This window comes from Panthera onca, chromosome D2 (genome assembly GCF_046562875.1).
Source record: "Panthera onca isolate mPanOnc1 chromosome D2, mPanOnc1 haplotype 2, whole genome shotgun sequence".
Classification (NCBI taxonomy): domain Eukaryota; kingdom Metazoa; phylum Chordata; class Mammalia; order Carnivora; family Felidae; genus Panthera; species Panthera onca.
Window position 1 is genome coordinate 4,809,313 of NC_138349.1, and position 22,861 is coordinate 4,832,173.

The 22,861-nt window shown below is 53.8% G+C and overlaps 1 protein-coding gene and 2 long non-coding RNA genes across 5 annotated transcripts in view; 2 read left to right on the forward strand and 1 right to left on the reverse strand.

Moving 5' to 3' along the window:
* The window catches only part of PTPRE (protein tyrosine phosphatase receptor type E), a 162,586-nt gene extending 143,329 nt beyond the window's left edge, over positions 1-19,257 (reverse strand). For 2 of the 3 annotated variants that reach the window (XM_078434964.2, XM_060641199.3), the window contains exon 1: positions 18,391-18,641. The gene's annotated coding sequence lies outside the window, so the exon portion shown is untranslated. Of the gene's footprint in view, positions 1-18,390; positions 18,642-19,155 lie in introns of those variants that run through there. The other variant, XM_078434965.2, reaches the window with a different exon arrangement.
* Positions 6,464-7,018, forward strand: LOC132684758 (uncharacterized). Its single transcript, XR_009612779.2, has 2 exons — positions 6,464-6,636; positions 6,780-7,018. It is a non-coding gene; the product is annotated as an uncharacterized LOC132684758 (long non-coding RNA).
* A 179-nt stretch (positions 19,258-19,436) lies between the features above and the next one.
* On the forward strand, positions 19,437-21,191 carry LOC144613212 (uncharacterized). Its single transcript, XR_013550595.2, has 2 exons — positions 19,437-19,591; positions 20,585-21,191. It is a non-coding gene; the product is annotated as an uncharacterized LOC144613212 (long non-coding RNA).
* Positions 21,192-22,861: the final 1,670 nt, after the last annotated feature.

The window sequence follows — 22,861 nt, forward strand, 5'->3', positions numbered from 1 at the left end:
ACTGATGTGAATCAGCAAACAATGTCATCGGGCTTACAACTCATGAGGTTTTGACAACTGCAAACAAACTGAATGCATCCATCTAGTCACAACGGTCGCTGTATTTCACAAACATGTCACTTCGCTGGCTATTCAGCTCATTCTCCCTTCGCAGGATGAAGGCTGATGTGTGCTGACCTTGACCTCTAACACAGCCACTCAGTGTTTTGCTCGGCTATAAAAGTTGGGCTCAAAGGCCGACATGAAACCAAATGCTACAACTGTTTTCTGATGGGGGTGGGGGGTGGGTGCAGCCCTTAGCTACCAAATACCGCGCTTTCCAAAATGTCCTTTTGAAGGGAGACACACATTTCTACCACATACCGCAAAGTCTGCGCCCAGGATGGGACGTTTACCAGTTTTCACTTGGTACTCAGGCAGCCTCGCAGAGGGATCTGGGATCAGACAAGCATGCTCACCTAAGCCAGCGCAGCAAATCTGTCCCACAGCCAGAAGAAATGGTTCTCGGGAGCCTGGGTGGCTCGGCGGGTTGAGCGTCTGACTCTCCATTTCGGCTCCGGTCATGATCTCACTGTCTGTGGGTTCAAGCCCCAAGTCCGGGCTTTGCACTGAGCGTGGAGCCTGCTTGGGACTCTCTCTCTCCCTCTGCCCTGCGCCCCTACCCTCGCTCATGTGTGCGCATGCTCTCTTTCCCTCCGTCTCTTAAGAAAGAAAGAAAGAACGAAAGAAAGAAAGGGGAAAGAAAGAAAGAGAAAAGGAAGGAAGGAAAGAAAGAAAGAAAGAAAGGGAAAAGAAAGAAGAAGGAAGGAAAGAAGGAAGGAAGAAAAGAAGGAAGAAAAAGAAAGAAAGAAAATAAAAGAAAGAAAAGAGGGAGGAAGAAGGAAAGAAAAGAAAAGAAAAGAAAAGAAAAGAAAAGAAAAGAAAAGAAAAGAAAAGAAAAAGGAAAAGAAAAGAAAAAGAAAAAGAAAAGAAAGAGGGAGGGAGGAAGGAAGGAAGGAAGGAAGGAAGGAGGGAGGGAAGGGTGGGTTCTTGGTGCACAGAGAAAGACCATCAAAACGTGAAAAGAGGAGCGGACTCACACTGGAAAACTCTCCAAAGAGGGTGGATGGAATCGATAGGGAGCAATGATCCAGTGTGCACGTAAAAGCAGTTACGGAACCGCGTTATCTGCACTAAGTTTTCTACTATTTCCTTCCTGCTCAGAAAGTCCGGGCTCGGAGGAAACACACAGAGGCCTGTCAGTCAGAACCAGCGCAATTCACAGACAGAGGGAGCAGCCAGGAAGTGGGCGCAGCCCAGACACCTAGATAAGCAGAACCTGAGCAATCAGAGATTGGCTTCTTTGTCAAATCAAGGGGATTTTAAAGTTTGTTCAGATGCTGCGTGTAGTAGGTTGGGAAATAAGCAAAACACCCAGCAAATCTCCCAAATAAATCTTCTCTGAAGTTCCGCTCTACCCATAAATCTGAAGGTTACCACTAAGGCAATACACGAACCTGGAGGAAAAAAGCAATTCAGGATTACTGTCTGCAGGCAATCAATATTCTCTCTAATAGTTTTTGTAGAGTGCATCAATTTTCTTAGCTGAAACAATGATGGTGCTTTCTGTTTTACAGCTAAACACAGTATAAAATATGGAAAGAGCCACCTAAAGGGGAAAAAAAAGCCATAATGCTTTAAATAATAACAGTAATACAATAATAATAGTATGTTAAAATGCACCGGGATTGGCATTTTGTCTTAAAAGTAAAATGAAACCAGGAAAGTGATTCACTTTATGCCCTAGCATGGAATGAGTCAATCTGATGGAAATGACTAAAATAAATCACTGAAAAATGTTACTTTTTGTTTTTTCTTTAGCCACGTATTTTATGCCAAGACGCGACCATCTCAGGATCACGGTCTAGCAGGCCACGAGGAGTCGCAAACAAGCCGCCTGGCCTCTGGGCGGCTTCCCCCCAGGCTGCTCCTCCCCGGCGAGACCTAGCGTCCAGGTCTGGCGACACGCCCCAGCTGGCACGCACACGAACCCGGCCTTGCATCCCAGCTCGGCCACTTCCCGGTTATGTGGCCTTGAACAGCTCCTTTCACTGTCCGAGTCTCAGTTTTACGAACCATAAAATGGGCTGGCATCTCACACACGTGCCGCTCTCAGACGCAAGACAACTCAGCCCCACTAAGGGAACCCGAGATCTCCTCCTATGCCCTCTCCGCGGGGCATCCACAATGAGTAGGATCCTAGTAGTTCAGGGAATATGTTTTTTTAATAACGCAGCCCCTGAAAATATAAGCCACTATTTCATTTTATCAACCAATGAGCCCTATGGGTTCTAGTGCTGGAGGAAGACGTAGCCGAACTGGTCTCCGTGAGATATTAATGCCCTCCGGGCCTACAGTGTGACAGCCCCCGAGAGGCGTGTGCGAACCCACCACGGCAGAGGCCACGCCACTATGCCTGCCTGGCTCTGTGCAAAGAGAGACAAGAGCACCTGACACTTGGAGGTGCCTGAATGGGAGCCATTACTGGGCTCTCTCTCTCTCTCTCTCCCATCTCTTTATTAGGTTTTGAGAGCGGCTGCCCCACTGGTCTCCCTGCCTGCCTCTAGCTCCTCACCTGCTGGTTATCCACGCTCCCGTGGCCATCAGGACTGTTCTGGACGCGCAGAACCTGTCGCCAGACTGGAGCGGAGAGTCTATCTACTCTCTGTCTGGCTCACCAAGCCCACCCCGTCCAGGCTCCTGCCCAGCTGTCACCTCGGGGCCCCGCTCTGTGATCCAGGAAACGTGAGAGCAGCTCTAAGAAATGGAACAAAATATTCCCGCTGTAATGGGAAAGCCTCTCACGGGAGGAAAGAAATGAATGTTAATGGTGAATCTTCCAAATGTGACCTACCAGGTATAACAACTAAAAACGCCTGCTTCCTCCCTCATGCAAATGCTCCAGTTAAGCTGGCTCCTTAAACAGCCTTATAGGTAAGAGAAAATAAACAGAAGCTGATTAAAAAGTTTAATAGCCCATACTTCCTTCCAGACAAGAATCTATTACAGCAGAGGAAAAAAAAACAAACAAAAAACAAACAAACAAAAAAACTCAGCTTCTTGTTTTCACACAGCATGAGACATTACAAGGAGTTATCTACAAACCTGAAACATTTCCTCACTCTGAGCAGAAGAGAAAACCTGGACGCCCGATACTCTGCCTTGAGAAAACCCAACATAGGGGTCTGGATCTTTAAACATAAAATGGCTAAGAAGTGATCATTTGTTCTGTAAAAGGATTAGCTGCTTTACAAAAGGATTATCTGCGTTTTTCTAAAAGGTACTAAGCTTAGCCAGTGTATATAAACCGCAATTCGAATCAAGGTAACTTTTCAGGACTATGTTAATGCTGTGATACTGGGTATATTTGAGATGAAAAATAACCCTGGAGCTCAGCACAAACCAGGTGGCTGAACGCCTGCTGCTTGGGGGCTGCCCTCCGCATCTATACCCTCTTCCTACGTCCTGGCATCCCTCTTACAGGTCCCAGGGCAGGGTCCCACCTGCCGGCCCCGCCCTCCATGCACCTGTAGCCAAACTTCAACAGGGAGGTGATGTAGGCTCCGACAATCAATCCTACCCAAGCCTTCAGCTCTTCGGGGTGAGTCACAGACCCAGGGACGTTTCGGAAGTGTCCGCAGAAGCCACAGCTGTGACAGGCCGGTGCCAGCAATGCCCAGGAGCTTCAGCGCCACGGACCACAGGCCACATCCTTACCAAAAGCTTCCCGCGGCTGGACTTTAATTGTGGTTGAGAGCCTCCCGGGCTCCTGCCCCCTTTCTGAACCTTGTTCTCCAGACTTCCGGTTGATTCTGAGAACTATCCAGTAACTTCTGTCCAGTTCCTTTTCTTGGTAAGTTAACCAGAGTCAGATTCGGTGGCATCCAGCTAAAAGCCACAACCCACACACCCAAGATAATGAAAAATGAGGGTTCCTCACCAGCACGGACCCTCAGGAAAGAGCCGCTCCTTCTTCCCCACATGAAAAGGGCCAACCTGTGTGACCCACAGGACACTGTGGGGAAGACAAGATGACTTCTGAGGTCAGGTCCCAAAAGAGGTTGTGGCTTCTGCCTCACTTCCTCTGGGATCGCTCTCTCTGGGGAAAGGCAGTTGCCGAGACAGGAAGATGCTCCCGCGGTGCTGTGGGTGGATCCCCGTGGAGGGGAACGGAGGCCTCCTGCCCCACCACCAGTGTCACTTTGCCGGTCATGGAAATGGGTCTTCTTCGAGTGCCGGCCAAGCCTGCAGGGGTGCTGGCTTCGGGCAGGTGAGATGAGGGAGAGCCGCCAATTCTGTCCCGGCGCTCGGAAAACCGCATCAGCATAGTTGACAGGAGCAGCCTCTTCTGTGCCTGGGAACGTGCATTTCCAGGAATCCCAGGGACTCCTCCACATGCAGACACATGGTGCCGATGGGTGAGGTGTTCTCGATCTGTTTATACATCACAACAGCGACTCTGTCGCAAGCTCACCTACAGTTGTACCAACGCTCAGTAACTTCTAGATTGAAAAATTATGTATTACCAAGGGGGTGCCTGGGCGTCTCAGTCAGTTACACATCTGACTTCGGCTCGGGTCATGATCTCACGGTTCGTGGGTTCGAGCCCCGCGTTGGGCTTTGTGCTGACAGCTCGGAGCTTGGAGCCTGCTTCGGATTCTGTGTCTCCCTCTCTCTCTGCCCCTCCCCTTATTGCGCTCTCTCTCTCTCTCTCTCTCTCTCTCTCTCACTCACACACACACACACACTCACACAAATCAATAAACATCAAAAAAATTATGTATTACCAAGAATCTTTAGGAAAGCCCCAAGTTATGTGGGGCATGTCAATTCTCCCATGTTCCGTAACCTAATGGGACCCTCTTGAACATCTGCCCAGGTTGTCCTGGGTAATCTTGAAGGTTTTATTGCTTGGGTCATTAAATGTTCCCCAAGTACAGCGAGGGAAGGTGGGCAGAGGACAAACATACTGACGGCAGGGCGACGGCGAAACCCCACTGACAAAGCACAACCCACCTGCTCCTGGGTCTCAACAACATGTCGCCCACCTTCCCTTGGCCTTTCTGGTGACAAATGTCATGCCTGTGCCCCTGTAACTCATCCCCATTAAGAGCACAAACTCTTTCTCAATAAAAGTGCTTCAGAGTTTGTCCTCACACCTTCCGGTAATTTGTTCAGACACCCAGTTTCCCAGAGACATCTTCGGCCTCGCACGGGGCTTAATGTGATTTTTCATGCATCTCGACACAGTATTTAACCTCCCCCCGCCCCCCACCAAATGCACCTTGCACGTGATGTGGATATCTTCCAGCTGAAGCCTGCAGAGAAGTCATCCCCCTCCAGCCGGACAAGATCTGCTCGCTCGGATCCACTCTGCTCATTTAAGGGGCTCAGCCCTCACCCAGCAGAAATCAGGCAGCGGGAAATGAGTGCCAGGCCGTTAACCCCCAACCCCAGACTCAGCCAACTCTTGCCAGAGATGCCCGGAGTGAAATGTTTGGATACCGCATGAAAGAAAGATCGTGATGCCAACAGACGTTGTGGGGTACCTTGAGAGGACTTGGCTCGAAGCAGAAAGTCTCTATGGGGCCCTTCAAACACACTCGAAATGATTTTCGGTCAGAAGCAAAGGGGCAAATCGTCCCATCGTCTGGTTCCTCAAAGGCTTGCACTTCTCCCCCCGGGTCCCGGACAGACCCCTGAGGCAGGGCCAGGGCCCCATGTGATGAGGCCATCGGGCCATCCCCTTGAGACTTGGCAACCGCAGGGGGAAAATACTGGACATTTCTTGGACCAGCTTTGCTATTACTCATGTGAAAAGAATGGCATGCCAGCCGCTCTGACGGGCGAAGCACCAGCTCTCAGGGCCTCTGGCCTGGGCAGGGGCACGTGGTGGGGCGGCCACGGCTGCCGGCAGAGCCGCGGTCAGTGCCACTGGGGCCGGGGGCCGGGGTCACAGCACTCGCTCCACTAACTCGAGCGTCCCCAGCGGACGGGAAGGAGGGAGAGCTCAGTGGGGTCTGGGGCTCTGGAAGAAGAGGCCTTGGTGGTATCTGTGGGTGGGAAAACAAGAGGAGGGTGGGTGGGAAGATGGGAGCCAGGGAGAGAGCTGGGGGGAGGGCAGGCCCCGACCGCAGCCGCTCTGTGTGATGCTGCTGCCCAGCCCCCTCGGCCTGAGTCCAGTCTCCTCTCTACGCCGTAGTCAGGAGCAGACTCACAGGGACCACACGGACTCCGAGACAGATTTCGTCCTGTGCTGCTCGCAGCTCAGTCATCAAGGCCTAAGTAGCAGCAGGGCCTCAACGAACACACGCCCGGCAGGATCCACACAGAAGGGAAGTGGGACCCACACAGTTCCCAGCAGGAAGGCCTTCCCGGTCCCCCGTGGGGACCTCAGGGCCTCGGGGCCACCCACGATGACTGTCCCCGGCCCGCACACCACACACGGTCTCCAGAGCAAGGCTGAGCTGGGCACTGCTGGCTTTTCAGGGGAATCTCAGGGGCAGATGGACAGAAAGACAGGGACACCCAGGCCCCAGGTAAAGGACACAGGGCAGGACCCGTGGATTTTGTTCCTCGCTGAAGCCTCAGCATCTGGTAGGTCTCCCGTTAGTATCTGTTGAATGAATGAATGAATGAACGAACGAATGAAAGGGCTGTGTAAATGACCACGCCCGCAGCTCCCAAGGTCCCACCATCAGCCGACAGAAATCTGACATCAGCTCTCTTATTTGGTTTAGGTCTCGTCTGTCCCAAGCTGTCCTCCTTTTAAAAGCCACCCTTTGGGGCGCCTATGCGGCTCAGTCGGCTGGGCGTCCGACTTCGGCTCAGGTCATGATCTCGCAGTTCACGAGTTTGAGCCCCGCATCGCGCTCTGTGCTGATAGCACGGAGCCTGGAGCCTGCTTCGGATTCTGGGTCTCCCTCTCTCTCTCTGCCTTCCCCTGCCTGCTCTCTCTCTCTCTCTCTCTCTCTCTCTCTCACGCTCTCTCAAAAATAAATAAGCATTAATTTTTGTTTTTTTAAAGCAACACTTTGAGGGGTACCGGGGTGGCTCAGTCCGTTGAGCAACCGACCGACTCTTGATTTCGGCTCAGGTCATGATCTCACGGTTCGTGACTTCCAGCCCCGCCCAGGACTCCGTGCTGACACCGTGGAGCCTGCTGGGATTCTCTCTCTCCCTCTCTCTCTGCCCCTTCCCCTGCTCATGCTCGCTCTCTTGCTTTCTCAAAACAAATAAACTTAAAAAAAGCAACCTTTTTAACTGGCCGAAGTCGCTAACACCAGGTGGCGGACTAGTCTGGCAGCTGCCCGCCTGGACAGAAGGGACAAGTCTCTCTTGGTCGAGGCACTCGGGTGGCGGTTCTGTGCGTCTGCGGGCTTGGTGGCTCTCGGGGAGGGGGGGGCGGGGAGGGGGGGCTAAAATGATACTAGGTCACAGAAAAGGGGTCAAGGATGCTCCTCCTGTCTGCCCGGTCCAGCCACCAACCCGGACAGAAGGGAGGGGCCCCGCCCGTGTGCAGTGCGGGGGTTCGCGCAAGCTTCCCCGGAGGCTGCACCCCAGCCTCAGCCCCAGCCAGTTCTGAGGCTTCTCCGCCCGCCAAGACGCCAGGCCACTAAAGGAAGCATAATCTCCCCAAGACTTGTACAAATCAGTGCTATAGAGAAAAGACAACAACGGAATCCATCACAAAGCAGAATAACCTGAATCGATGCCTTTGATCTCCGCACGCCCCTGACCGTCCATTCAGGGGATGCATTTCAACATGACAAAAAAAAAATCATGCGCTAAACAAAAGCACGCCACGCACGGCACATACACCTGCAACGGCCTTCTAAAATACACCTGGAAGCCAGTTTCCAGGCAGGAACCACACCCAAGGAGAACAGGCCGGCGTGACCCAGGCCAAGGGGACAAGAGATAGGTGCAGAGCAGTGAGGTCTCGCCTTCCGGTCCCGCTCAGGGTCGGGATGCACCTCCAGCCAAACAGACAGGTGAGGTGCTCTCGCCTCCCGGAAGCAGGCAAGGGGCCTCCACGTCCTGAGACCCTGCCACACGGACGGTGCAGACACGGCGGGACGAAGGGGTCAGCCCACCAAGGCGGCCAGGACAGGAAAAGAGGCTCATCTGGGTCAGGACAACGGTTCCCGGGGCAGAGGCTGTGACCCTGGGCCGGTCCCACACTCCACATTACAGCTGGCCACCCGCTCAGACTCCACGAGGGCGGTCAAATTGTTCGCCAAACCTCAGAGAAACCATCTAAAGTGAAAAGGTACGAGTGGCTTTGGTTTTTGGTAAACTGGAAGACTTGTGCAGAAAGCATATTTTTGGTCACCTAAAAACGTACGAGGATGGTTATTAAGAAATACCTAGAGGGGCGCCCGGGTGGCTCAGTTGGTTGAGCTCAGGTCACAATCTCGCGGTTCGTGAGTTCGAGCCACACGTCAGGCTCTGTGCTGATAGCTTGGAGCCCGGAGCCTGCTTCAGATTCTGTGTCTCCCTCTCTCTCTGCCCCTCCCCACCTTGCACTCTGTCTCTGTCTCTCTCAAAAACAAACATTAAAATAGGGGCACCTGGGTGACTCAGTCGGTTGAGCGTCTGACTTCTGCTCAGGTCATGATCTCGCAGTTCGTGGGTTCAAGCCCCGCGTCGGGCTCTGTGCTGACAGCTCGGAGCCTGGAGCTGCTTCTGATTCTGTGTCTCCCTCTCTCTCTGCCCCTCCCCCCATTGAACTCCGTCACTCTAAAAAATAAATAAAACATTAAAAAAGAAAGAAAAAACTGAAAGTGATTAAATGCCTTTTCTTTTTTTATTCGATGATAATAAACTCTAGAGGTTGCTTTCCAGTGTGCAATGAATTCAGTTTCCTGAGCACAAACGTACAGCTGAATTGCCAAGTCCTGTGTCAGTCCCGGGAACTGCTCTGCACAGAAAGGTTGCCAGGGTCCTGCTTGACTGTACAACGAAGGGAGAAAACGGATATTTAATGCAATGGGGGCTAGGCCATCATCTAGGACCACCGTGACGTTCGAGGATGTTCTACCAGCCCGAGAACCCTCAGGAAAACTTCCTTCCCCCAGAATGGAAGACAGAACTGTGATTCCCACTTGGTCCAGGTCACTGGAGTTTGGAGGAAGGCTCGTGCTCGTCGAGAAATCGGCAAAGGGGCTCGACCCGGGTCAGAAACTCCTCCAGTCGCTCCTGCTGTAACTGCGTGACTTTCCCCCCACTCTGCCAGGATGCTTGGCAGACTGGGGCCACGCGGTCGTAAGTCAGCCGTCCCCCGGATACGGTGTGCATCGGGGACCACGGCTCCTTCTGCCCGTCCCCCAGAGGAGCAAAGTCCGTCCCTCTGATAACACATTGTTTCGTACGGATTTTCTCCATTGGAAACGGAAATTTAAACGTGGTGCTCCAATTTCCGAGGTCCGTAAGGCAAGAGTTGTGGGTGCCTGAGAGGGAGCGGGGCGACTCCCAGTTTGGACGTGTCAGAGGCCAATGATAACCAGCCACACTGAGCTTCATAAGCCCATTCTTACCCCACATCCGGGAGAGCTGGCTCTCCCAGTGACACAGCCATAATTTAATGACCGATTCCATGTTACTGTATTGGGAATACTGCCCGATACCCACGAATGTTCTCTGTAACTGAAGTTTTCATAAGAAGACAATAGAACAGATAGCACGGTGAAGCACGGACGTGGTCATGGCCACTCTGAAGATGAAACTCCCACCGGACAGACCTTTTCTAGTAGAGTCAGCCACCTGTATTCAAGAAGTCCATTTGGCTCTGCTAAGGCACCTCAAACTCAGCCCGCAATCTGAGGCCGTCATCATCTCTTAGATCCATGTCTGGCCCGGATGTATGTCGTCTCCTCAGTCGAAAACTGTGGGGCTTTGGTCAGGCAGGATTTTCTGGAAACCGTAAACACCAAACCAAACCCAAAAAACCTGTGTGCCCACATGCAGTTTTCCAGGAACGAATCCATCCATATTCTTCCTCGGAATCTCAAAGGCGGCCATGATCCGAATCTCAAAGGCGGCCATGATCTCAAACGGGTTCAGAACTGTTGGTCCATCAAGTGGACCCACACTCCTCAATGGCTTTCAAAAGCTTGGAGAAAATCTCAAATGCTCCAGCCCTCTTGTCTCTTCCCGTCCATCCCTGGGCTCCAGCTCCACCCACACACCCTCCCCAGACAGAACAGGCTACTTCTCACTGCTGGGCAAGCACATGGAAGGCCGTCCATCTGGAATGTTCTAGACGTGTTGGCTGCCAGGAATACCTCCTTGGAAACCAAGCCTGTTCTATCCGGTGAAGCCCCTCTAGGACTCCCTCTGCAGCCAGCGTTACATTTAACACACCCTGGGAGTGATGCATTCTGCCTCCCACAGACGTGGAGCACCCACAGGGCAGGTGCCATGACTTTTTTTTGCTAACTCCAGTACAAAAACAGAGCACGTACGCTGTGGGTACCCAATAAATGTTTAACATTCCTGTCTCTTCTCAATGACCTTACAGACTTGTAAACACTACGCGCATTTGATGAAAACCAAGAAATATCCTTTGAAAGAATATCATTGGCTAGCTCAGAGCGGGCCTAGCTTGGCACGGTGTGGTACCAAATTATTAAATTTCTGGCTTTTGCATTCTTATATTACATTGGGCCAAAATCAGGCTTTTGCTCAAAGGAATCTAAACGGGTGGACGGATAACATCTCCAAGAGATGACTGAACTTCAGCTGATGCTTGCCACATTAGCAAAAAGTAATTTATTGAATTCCTGATGCACTTAATAAAGTACTGCCACAAGCTTGGGGAGACAGAATGCTGAGTCAGCCTGGCTTCAAAATTAAGGACGGGGCTGGGCTACTGTTTCAAAGTCTCTTTACATCCGGTACTTAACCATTCGGCTGTTTATGAAACCAAGGCTCCTCCGGGAGCCAGAAAAACCATATACTGAAAAAAACGAACAAACAAACAAAAAAGCGTTAATGATAAGAAATTGATTTGACTGGTAACCATGCAGGTTTTGAGATGATTTGAAATGACAGCAGCAAAGGCCAGTTTCATTAACGGGTGTCATAGTTCAGCCGAGATTGCATAGGGGCTTATTCGCACCTAGTTCAGAAGCTGGAATATTTCTACCTCTTTGGGAGATCATTTACATGTTTTCTAGTCATTAAAGCAAGTAGCGCCCGAAGGCAGCATTTTGTTAGCCCAAATAGAGTTCCCGGAGATCCGTGCACGTAATACAGAGACACAAGTTTTCTGGCTTTTTGTTCGTTCACTCTGGTTTTCTCCTGTAACCGTGGGAGACGACAGGTCCTGCGTCAGAGACTCCCAGGGCCTGGCTCTGAATATTAGCTCCATATGCTGACGGCCACTAGCCATGCCACCCCTTTGCCCTCTGAAACTGTCCCAGGCCACACGTCTTGGCCACACGTGTCCAGGATCCCCGGCTCCCACCCGGGGTTTAAAGGGAAAGCGGAGGCAGCCTCAGATGACAAATCCTGGAAGAAAAAACACGTTAGTGTCTGAGAGTCTGTGTGTGTGTCTCTCTCTATGTCTCTGACTCTGTTTCTCCCTCTCCTCTCTTACTTTCTCTTCTGTATGTACCACAGTGGAGAAGTATGCTGAGGACAGGAAAGGTCTGGAAAGAAACACGAACATTTGTAGGAACAGATGCTTGGCTTAGCTTAATTCACTAACACTCATTTCTGGAATCTAGAAAATCAGCAGAGCATTCCGAAGGGAAGATCTATTTGTCTCCATGGCAGGACACGGGGTCTCCGAAGGCCCATCCCCTCTCACCTCAAAAAGAGCCCTGCCTTTCACTGCAAGTGGGTTTTGTAACACGTTTGCTCTTCTCCTCCTCTGTCTCCTTAAACCCTTCACCCCAGGCCCCCCACAGGAAGCGAGTCAGCCCTAGAACTCAAACGTGAGAGCCCACACTGAAGACACAGCCCTTCTCACCGAGGGATTTCCACCTGTGCTGGATTTCAAACAACAAGATAAAAGCTTTATCCCATGACGAGAACCCAGACAAGCAGGCTGCTAGGGGAGGTGGGCATAGGCCTCGGGGCCGTGACATCAGATCGGACAAGTGGGTGTCCACCTTTGAAGCCGGCCTTTTGAACTAGAGAAGAAAGGAAGACCAGAGCGCCCGCGGTTTAATGAGGAACCTGCCGGGGCAGGACCTTCCACTCGCCCGGGCTCTGCTCCAGCGGGGGCACCCCCACCCCCCCACCCCCAGGGCACTCAAGTGTGTTGGCAAAGGAGTACGGGCCAGGTCTGCTGAGAGCCAACGGAACAGACTCACGAAAGTCCTACTACACAGACACAGCCTGAAAACTGCAAAGTCCTCTTGGAATAGGAAACAAAATAAAAAGGCTGCGTTCAAGGATCACGTTGAATAATACATTGTAATCAAGTAGTTATGTGATGGGACATTCTGAAATCTCGGTTGAGGAGAAGAATGGAACTCATTTGCCCCCCCCCCCACCCCCGGTACAAAAATCGGTGACTAACATTCAGCTGGAAACGTCCAAATAGATTTACAGGCACTGATAACTGGAAATTATGTCCGCGTTTATAGAATGGGAATTAAGTGACTTGCCCTGAGGACAAAGCGAATGTGGCAGGAGAGAAATCCAAGCCCAGATTATGCCAATCCTTGGACTGAAGGCCAGCCACCCCCTTGACTCCCGGGCACAGGAAAAGGCCACTGACCGGTTTGGCAGGCACTACACTGGGCTCCCTACACGTGACCTCAGTCCAGCCACACGCCAACCCAGTCTGGGAAGTGTCACAGTCCTCATTAGAGAGACCAGAAAACACTGGGAAAGGGTCAGTCACTTGTCCAAAGCTTCCGTGCCATGAGTCTCAGTCTGACCCCGCCTCTCTGCTCCAAAGTCTGTGCTCCGAGCTTGGTGTGGAAAAAGTAAGATCCTCGCTGGGAGTGCCCTCTACAAGCAGCCTCTTCCGCTGCCCCTGCCTGGCTCCCACTCGGGACTATCATTTGCTTCCTCCAATGTCTACACTTCACTTACAAGAGCTGGATGTCCTGTGAGCCCCAGGCGTCGCACAGGCGTCCCCCCATCCCCAGAGAGGACCGTGCAGCCACACGCATGTCTCGGGAACACGGCTGCACCCTGCACACTCGTTCCACCATAAGCCCACCTACTGGGTCAAATTCAGTGTTGCCGGCACCCCAGCCTGGGGCCCGCACAAGTTTTCCTATCCATTCTCATTCTTCACCCAAGAAACACTGACATCAAAACACCTGCCCAAAACACTTGAGATTTTTAGCGCATAATCAAGGGTCTTTTTTTTCCCCCCTTCCTCACCTCCTGATGGAGTTTTTATTTGCTTCTGGGTGTAACAAGACTTTTTCACCCTTTTTGGTTTTCTCATATAAGATGCACGAATGGGCTATATTAATTGGAAAGTCTTGATTTGTATTGGGAAGATATTTTTAAGATAGACAGCCTTGAAAAGTACTTATTTGGTTCCTATTGCGATAGGAATCGATATAAAAGTTGTTTTTCTGAAACACGGCGTTAAAATTTTTCTATTTCGTAAGCGTGATCAGCCCTTTTGAAGTATTTATGTAGTTGAAAGAAAGGCATTATACCCACATTTCTGGCTCGGAGCCGGGTGCTGTTCAAGTTCAAAGAGGCTGTGAACCACATCAAAACTCCCTGAGTACAACACCTGGATGGGGCAGACTTTGACTAATGACATTTGGGGAACAGCAGCGAGACCAAGAGGAGAAATGAAAGCTGGCTTAGTAAGCCCTGAACTAGGGATCTCCGTGCCCGCGTCCGGCAGAAGCCCCGCACGCTGTGCACCTGTGTTTGCTGGAGAAGTTAGTAAAATTCAGTGAGACCCCATCACCTCGGATGTGGCTGGTCCAAAACCCCAAGCAGCCGGAGTATTATCCAGCACCCTGCTCCGGGGGCAAAACTCCAGACGACAAAGTGACGAGAGGGCTAACCCTCCAAGATACATCTGTGGCGTGTCTGGGGTCCGTATTCGAAACAAAAGCGTGCCCACTGTGCCCACGGGCCACATCTTACTTTATGGAGACCCGGTACCCGGAGCGGAGACAGGCGTGGCTGAAGGGAGGAGCCGAGAACCGGAGGCAGCCGGGGCCCTGGATCCGATCCGATCGTGCACATTGGGCGGTGCTGCCTCCACCGGCTGGGGACAGGGTGAGACTGGTCAGGGCACTGGCGCTAGGAGGGGCTCAGAGACGGCCTGGTGCCACACTTCCCTCTGCGGAGGTAAGAAATGCTAAGTCCTGAGCGTGTCAGGGGCAGTCCACAGCTCCGCGGTTTATATGTTCTAGTCCACAAGCCGTTCCAGTTCTAGATCCAGGATCTAGACCCTGGGTGCACACACCTGGTTCTAGCCCACAGTGCGTCCTGGTGCGGGTTTGGCTCACTTGCGTGTTGTCCCGCCCACAGACTGGCTTAATTCAGTCCACGAGCACAGGTCAACGTGCAAGAACCACCTCTCTGCCTCACAGACCACTCTTAACGCCGCAGCGTCAATGGAGTGCGTTGAAGAACGGGCTTGTTCTTGGAGCACAGGGAAGCGGCGACGTCACGAGATTAAAATACTTCATCACACAACGTTTACATCATCCGCCGGATGATCACCAAAAAATAAAGTTACCTAGCATGTCACACCTTACCCATCTGACCCAGCGCTCCGGATGGCGAGCGAGATGTATCTGTTAATACGAGTTGTGACTTGGTTAATTCACTCCTTCAGACGTCACTGGTTCTTTTACCACACGCAGGGCACAACTTCAGGTGTTGTAGCCCGGCCCAGTTTACTGGGTGCCAGTCATCTGCCTTGTACTTTCCACGTATCATCTGACACTCTCAAAACAGCCCCGTGAAGGGGCGCCTGGGTGGCTCAGTCGGTTAAACGTCCGACTTCGGCTCAGGTCATGATCTCACGGTCCGTGAGTTCGAGCCCCGCGTCGGGCTCTGTGCTGACAGCTCAGAGCCCGGAGCCCGTTTCAGATTCTGTGTCTCCCTCTCTCTCTGACCCTCCCCTGTTCATGCTCTGTCTCTCTCTGTCTCAAAAATAAATAAACGTTAAAAAAAATTAAAAAAAAAAAAAAAAAAAGCCCCGTGAAGTAGAGATCATCGCTCCCATTCTACAGAGGAGAACACAAGGTGTCAATTTTGAAGAGCTCAGCCAAGGTCACAGCTGAGCCAGGATTTATGTAAATCCATACCTGAACTCGAAGCCCAAACTCTCAGAGACACATCCTCTACCCTAGAAGCACTGACCACCTAGTAGACGAGATAAACTATTTGGACAAGCCCATTGGAAATCAAAATAGGGTCTGATAAGTGCTCCAGAACAGGTAGAGTTAACCTTCTGTGGAACTGAAAGAAAGAGAGATTTTTCTTAGGTAGAGGGGTCAGGAAGGCTGTGGGGAGCCCTGAGGCATTTGAAGTGGGTTGTGAGGTATGAGTAGGAGTCCCTCAAGATGGAGACAGAGGAGAAGGAGATTCAGAGCAGGGGTGGAGCAAGGGTCTACCTCCGAGGCTCTGGAAAGCATGGCAGTGCCCTCAGGGAGTAGCGAGCCATGGGTTCACTAGGACGCACCCGCCAAAGAAGAACTGGAAATGCTCGTGAAGCTCACAGTTTTCTCCTTAGTGATAATCAAATATTAAGAAGGCCAGTCTTGATCACAACGGATACATCCGTTCCTGTTTCGACAGCAGGCACTCTGGGGGTGGAACTCCAGTGCAGGAATGAGGAGAGCTGCCTCGGTGTCCCCTCACTGCTCCCAAGCCTGCCTCCTCGGGGGTCATCTGGAGTCTCTGTGGTCCAGCCCCGTCCACAGCAGGTGCGTTCGGCATCACCAGAAGAACTGGCGATGTGACCAGTCCAATCTACCCCAGCAGGATGTGTGGCCGCCTACCAGCCCCGCTGACGCCCACTGAGAAGACACGAATTCACCTGCTTCAGAAGATGGGCTCCTAAAACGTTTCACTTCCTCATGGGTTCATGCGCCCGATGACAGTTATGACCAGCCCACTGTCAGGTGCTTGGCTGGATGCTGAGGGTACGACATCGTCCGCAGGGAAACTACAATCCAGCCTGTCTTTCCATGGCGGTGGGCAGGCTGGTGCCATCAGACGGGTAAGGAAAACAGGGGGACAGTGTTGGGCTGGTGGGGGCGGAGGATCAGAGGTCTGACTTGGGGAACCTCGAGCTGGGGCACTGATATTCCAGGAGAAATGTCACGGGGGCAGCCGGGAAGGAGAACTGCCAAGGGGCGGTCTGGACTAGAAACTCCCCTCTGACCTGCAAGGAGGGAGTCTGATAAAAGGGGGCAGCCTGGGCTGCGATGACCGCAGTGGACACAGAGCCAAGCGGACCCACGGAGGCGCAGTGTGAAGGAGGCCTAGGTTTTGACCAACTGAAATTTGTATTTCGGCTTCATTACTAACCACCCGGCAAATGCCGTCGATTCCTCAGGCATCCGCCCCTCCGACGCGCCTTCCCCCGCGGCTGTGGCGGCCCCTCTCAGGATGGATGGTTTGCACACGCTTTCAAGAAGTGGCCTCTGTGCACAGCATGGGGACCAGGCCACGCTGCTTCCGGCTCACTCTGGGCCTCCCAGGGGCCCCAGGGACTGTAATTCCGTCATCCACTTCCCACACTGACTCAGCTCCGGGGGGAGGGGGAGTGGGGGGGGGGCGATGCCATAGATTTTGATATGTTTTCAATCTAAAACCTTCCCTTCTGTAGGGACAAAACCAGCTCCTGGCTCATGTCAACACGAGGGGAGTCTAGGGTTGTTGTTGTTTTCCTTGCGGGGGGGGGGGGGGTACCGACGCACGGGTATCACTCACCCCAGCGATCGAAGACCTCTCTCCCTGGGGTCACAGTCAGAGGCACAGCCAAGTCTGAGAAGGGCCGGGTGGCCTACAGGCTCCTGACTGAGAACACAGACCCATCTCTTGGGCCCGGTCCACATAACCAGCTGGCCTTTTCCTCCCTGAAGGCCTAGAGCTTGTGCTCAGGGAGCACACACCCCGACGCTATTTGCACACAAAGCTCTGCCCCATCTCAGGAGCCAGCCGTAGCCACCCACGCCACCAGCACCCCTCCCCCACCTCCCCCGCATCGAGGCCCTCCTTGGGCTTATTGCACCGGTTTGGGAGAGACGCCCTCCCCTCCCTGCCCCCTCCACTCACACTCTGGATGGGCGTGGGTCTTTATTTCACAGAGACAGCATTTCACCCATCATGGAGACACAAAGACCTCCAGGCACTCTGGGTCAAGGGGCACCCGGGGTCAAGAGCGGACTGAACAGGGAGGCCGTGATTTCTAAACCAAGCGACCGGCAGCATTCAACTCAACAGCCTTCCACTCTAAAACACAAGCACAGGGCCACGTTCTTCTTTCCTTGAGTTTCCTGCGTTGAAACTCGGCTAGAGTGGTCCTGATTCAAGACAAATTAATATAATTGGGCAAGCATAACGTTAACCTTTCTGGAAAGGCTGGCCACGCCAGGAAGGAATTTAGGCCAGGTCCAGCACGGTCTGGCAGGGCTTGGCTCTGCGTCTCTCCCCGTGGGTCTGCCAGCCGTCCCCAGTCGGGCCCCCCCCCCCGAGCCCGCAGGCGTGGCACCTCGCTGACCTCTGGTCCAGGCGCTCTGACAGGTCACCGCACCGCCACTGCGGATCCTGGCAGTCCTGCCTGGGCCCGCCCGGCCTGCCCGCCGCCGGGGGTGGCCCCGCGGCACCTCTGGGAGCCCTCCGGCCCTCCACGCTCCCCTCCCTGCCAAGGCGAGGGCGCGGGACCCTCGGGGCGGCATCCGCACGGCGGCCCGCGCCCCTCCCAGAGTTGGCGCAACTCCGAGTCACTTTCTCACAAGGCTCCCGTCTCCACGCCTGCATCGTGTGGCCCTCCACACACCCCGTGGGACCCCCTCTCGGTCTCGGCCGCTTTCACCTACGTCCCTGTCGCCGACCCACGGCACTGTCGCCACCCGCAGACACGCGCTCGGGGTGCGGGTTTCCCGAGAGGGAGCGCGGGAGCCGCCGAGGTGGTGGCCAAGTTGGGCGGGGGGGAGGGGAGGGGTCCGAGGCGCCGAGGCCGGGGTCGCGCCGTCCCCAGCCGCCGGCACCCGGCGCGCCGCGGGGCCGCTGGGGACCCGGCTCCGAGACCCGGCGCCCGGGCGCGGCCCCTCCCTCCCGCCGCGGCGGCCCAGGCGGCGTCCCCGGCCTGTTCCGGCCGCCCCGGTCGCGCGGTCCCCGGAGGGGCGCACGGCCCCCGCCCGCACCCCGCGCGCGCGCGCGCGCGCTCACCTCGGGGGGGCCGGTCCGGTCGCGCCGATCGCGCCGCCGCCGCGGCGGCTCCGCATCTCCCGGGCGCCCGCCCGCCGCCCTCCGGGGCGCCCCTCGGTCCCCGCCGGCGCCAAGGAGGGTCGTGGGGACGCGCGGAGGCCGCGGGGTCCGGGCGCCGCCGGCGCAGCCTCCAGCCGCCCGCAGCCGAGCAGGAAATTTGCCGGGTCCCGCCGCCTCCTCCGCTCGCGCTCGGGCTCGGGCTCCGGCTCCGGCTCCGGCTCGGGCTCGGGCTCCGCGGCGGGGGCGGGGGCCGGCGCAGCGAGGAGCGGGGGCGACGCCTGCCGTCCGGCGCGGGGAGCGCACCCCGGGCGCCAGCCCCACCTGGAGGCGCCCCGCCGCGCTCGCTGGCCGTCCGTCTTCCCAGGCTGGCGCCCCTTCCGGGGAGAGACCCTGGCCGGGGTGGGGAGGGGGGGCGCCACTGCCCGGAGCCGCGCGCCCACCGACGGGGACAGGTGTGACGGGCGCTCTTCCGCGCGGGAAAGGCCCTTCCTACCCCGCCTTGGCCCCGGGCACCGGGAAGTGACCTGGCTGGGGACACGCTTTGGGTCACGCAGGGGGTACAGGGGAGCGCGCGGCTGGTACCGCTTCTGGTTCCGAGAAGTACAGAGAGAGCCCGGAAAATCTCCCGAGCCGGTGTCCTCCTTTCGGAAGAGGGGATGGGGTCACCACTTGGTTGGTGAGGGGCTTGGTGGTCCAGGAGGCAGAGCCCGGCAAAGGGAAACCCACCTACACGGAGGAAGAGCCGCTGCCAGGAAGGGTCGGGACCTGCTGCTCTCGGGGACTGCTCTCCAGGCGACCCGCTGTGCGCTAGGTAGGGAGGTGTCAGAGTCACGGGCGTTCCAATCCGGAGGGCAGAAGGGATACAGGTAACATCATTGGGGTTCCGAAGCTTGGCCCAAGACCTGGCCTTCCTGAGGGAGATTGCATCCCTGCCGTGGGGACCTCACTGCTCCGGGTTTGTGAATGCGGGAACCAACTGGAGAAGGTGGCAGTGAGGTCACAGAACCCGACCTTGCATCACAGCCCCCAGGCGACGCCTGGGGCAGTAGGGGCTGTTGCCCACAGAGCTGTCGACCCCAAAGACTGAGGAGGGATGGGGCACCTGCTGGCTGAGACCGTCCACAGTTGACCTGCCCAGAGTAAAGCTTCCCTTGCACAGGAGGTAAAGAGGGTGCAACAGTGGAGATCTTGAACTCTGCTTCCCCTTCCTGTCCCGCCCCCACTGTGCCTGGGGGATCGGGTCCCACTCCAGGGCTCCCTCCACCACCCGTATGCAGAAGACTCAAATAAAGGAGAGCTTCTCCACAAAGCTCTGCCCCTTCTCCCACCATCTCAGGCCAGTCTTGCTCTGACTCAGCCTCTCCACGAGCATCCCCGTCTCTACCTCTCCCCCCACCTCGGATTCACCTCTGCCTGACATCTCGGCTGCTCTGGGCCCTCACCCCTGTGCCCCTTCCCTGTTGGAGCCCAGCTCTTCCCCACCCGGGCTGTTCCCCTCTGCCCCCGGAAAATCGCCTGGCACTCCCGTCCTCTGCTACTCTCTCTGAGATGTAGCCATTGGTCTGGTGTCCGTCATTCTGGTCAGCCACTAGCCCCCACCCCACCCCGATCGCGTCGGGGCTTTGAGCCCCAAGACGGTCCGTGCCATGCGGGACTCCAGCACCTCTCTATCTCCGTCTCAGGCTCCTCACACAGCCCCGATAGCCAGGAGGAGTCAATGAAAGCATGTGGGCTGGCAGCTCAGAGGAGGAGGGGCCCAGCAGGCAGCACCAGGCAGACTTGTGTTCGGAGCCCAGCTGGACAGGCGGCTCCCCTCCCCCTGCCCCGCCCCCCCTCCAGGGTCCCTGCGGGGGGAGCAGCCCAGGTGGGTGGGCCCAGGTAGGCCAGTGACATCACCCAGGTCTCAGTGTGCCTGCTGCGGTGGCCTACAGAGCCAGGCTGGTGTACATGAAGGCCACCGTTTCAAAGCCCCGGGGAGCACGGTTTTGCTTGTTAACGCTGCGGGGCCGTGGAGACAGAGACCGTGATGCAAGAAGAGAGGAACAAGTCGCCTTTGTCAGACATCTGCTGTTGGAAAGTCAACAGCCCTGGTAACATGATGAGGGACAGATGGCTCCTGTCTCCTGGTAACATCCTCTCTGTTGGATTCTTCCAGGAATGAAGCAGCATCCCTTCACTTCTTCTAGAGTCTGAAGACATCCGTCATCGTCACGCTGAAGCATGTTGTCAGAGGCATTGAAGCCGGGGTTGTGCTGGTTCCCGTACGGAAGCCCCTTGATCCTTCTTACCCTTCCCCGTTCGGCTTCTCTTCCCGCTCAAGCTTCTCACACCTGAGACCGCTCCCCTCTTCTCACCCTAGGCTTCAAGGATCTACCCTCCCTCTTGCCATCCTGCCCACTTAGCCATCTTCCTCTTTTAGACCCAGGCCCCAGCGCTTGTTAAATCAGCCCCCATCAGCACTTCCTGTTCAATCCCACCTAGGGAGCCCTGCTCCCCCCCAAACCCTGCAGCTCCCTTCCTGTAACGCGCAGGAGGCTGGAGGCAGTTTTCCTGAGACCGTTACTCTTAACCCTCGCTGTGTGTCTTGTCTTCTGTTTATTTGAGGGCTGAGACTTTGGGCTCGAGTTCAGGGTAACACAGATTATGCTCATTGACCTTAAAGGCCCCGGTAGATGTCAGCTAAAATTAAAACACTCAGGCCAGAAATGCTCTCTAGGAGGATAAACAAAACCAAAAAAAAAAAAAAAAAAAAAAAGGCAGAATTGGTATGGAGGAAGCACATCACAGTTTGCTTTTAAACACTGTACAGAGACATTAGCATAAAATGACAGGACTTTGGGAGATAAAATCGGAACGTCTTGGTGACTGATTGGCCACAGGGCAGGACAAGCAAGGAACACTGACTTTAGGACCAATGCCCACAAGGAGGAAAACACAGGATGGCTATTCTGATCTCTAGAGCGTGCCAGAACGAATAACTCCAAGGGGTACAGAACTTTCTATGTTTACATTACCCAATTATCCTTCCCGCTCTTTCTCCAAGTTATGCCCAAGTATTAACAGTTATTAACCAGTGAAATCGAGAGAATGGGATTTTTGCAAGATTTCTCCAGTCTCCCAGGAAAACAAGTAGTTGTCTCCTCCTTCAGGGGGGTCTCGGAGCATTTTAACTCTTTTTTTTTCTTGCATTACTTTTCATTGATGAATAATATAGGTGAATTATACAAATCTTAAGTGTACAGTTTTATGAATAAAGACAAATACGTAAAAAAGTGTCCCAATCGCATTTCCATCACCCTGGAAAGTCCCCACATGTCCCTTCCCAGAAAATTCCCGAATCCCACCAAAGCAGCCCCTGCTCTGGTACTTTTAACCATGGTTGTTTTTTGTGTTTTCTTTTTTTTAATTTTAGAAAGAGCTAGAGAAAGCGAGCACCCAAGAGTGGGAAGAGGGCATAGGGAGAGAGAGAAAGAGAGAGAGAATCTCTCTGGTGGTAGGCTTGATCCTACCACCCTTGGATCATGACCTGAGCCAAAATCAAGAGTCAGACACTCAACGGACTGAGCCCCCCCAGGAGCCCCACTGCCCAGGGGCCCCACCATAGGTCGTTTTAACTGATCTCGATCTTCACATAAATGGAATCATACAATGAACTTTTTCACTTATGGTTTCTTTCACAGAGCGACATTTGGTGGGGGGGGGGGGGGCATTCATGCTTTACTACCTATATCAGTACTTTAGGAAATGTATCTTCTTCCTCCAGCTGCTTCTAAGATCATCTCATTGTTTTTTGAGAAATGTGATTAAAATCCTATCCCCCCTCCTTCCACAAACTCAGAAGTGTATCATCAGTCACTCCCCACAATCCCAGGGCAGCTCTTTCTGCCCATGGGTCCTGTCCCCGTGCTGTAACAGAATCACCTTTTTGCACAAAAAAAAAAAAAAAAAAAAAAAAAAAAGAATAAATAAAATAAAACGACACGTCTTAGTGTAGTTTTCTTTGTGTCTATCATACTTAGGATGAGCTGGGCTTCTTGGTTTATAGGTTTATAGTTTGCATGAAATTTGGACATTTTCAGCCATTTTTTTTTAATATTTTCTACTTTCTCCCATTTCTGGGACTCCAACTATATGTACGTGATATCTCCCAATACTATCCCATGGGTCACCGAAGGTTTCCAAATCTTTAAGTCCTTCTTTGTCTCTGTGATTCAGTCTGAGTAGGTTCCTATAGCCGAATATTTAAGTTTGCCAATCTTTCCTTCTGCAGTGCTTAATCCTCTGTTCAGTCCCTTCAGTGTTTCCTTTCAGATATTGTATTTTTAGGTCACAGAATTTTTATTTGGTTTGTTTTATGTGGTTCGTTTTTATTTGGTTCGTTTTTATTTCTCTGCCAGGGGTCCCCGCGTTTTCTCATCTTTTCCTTTAAGTT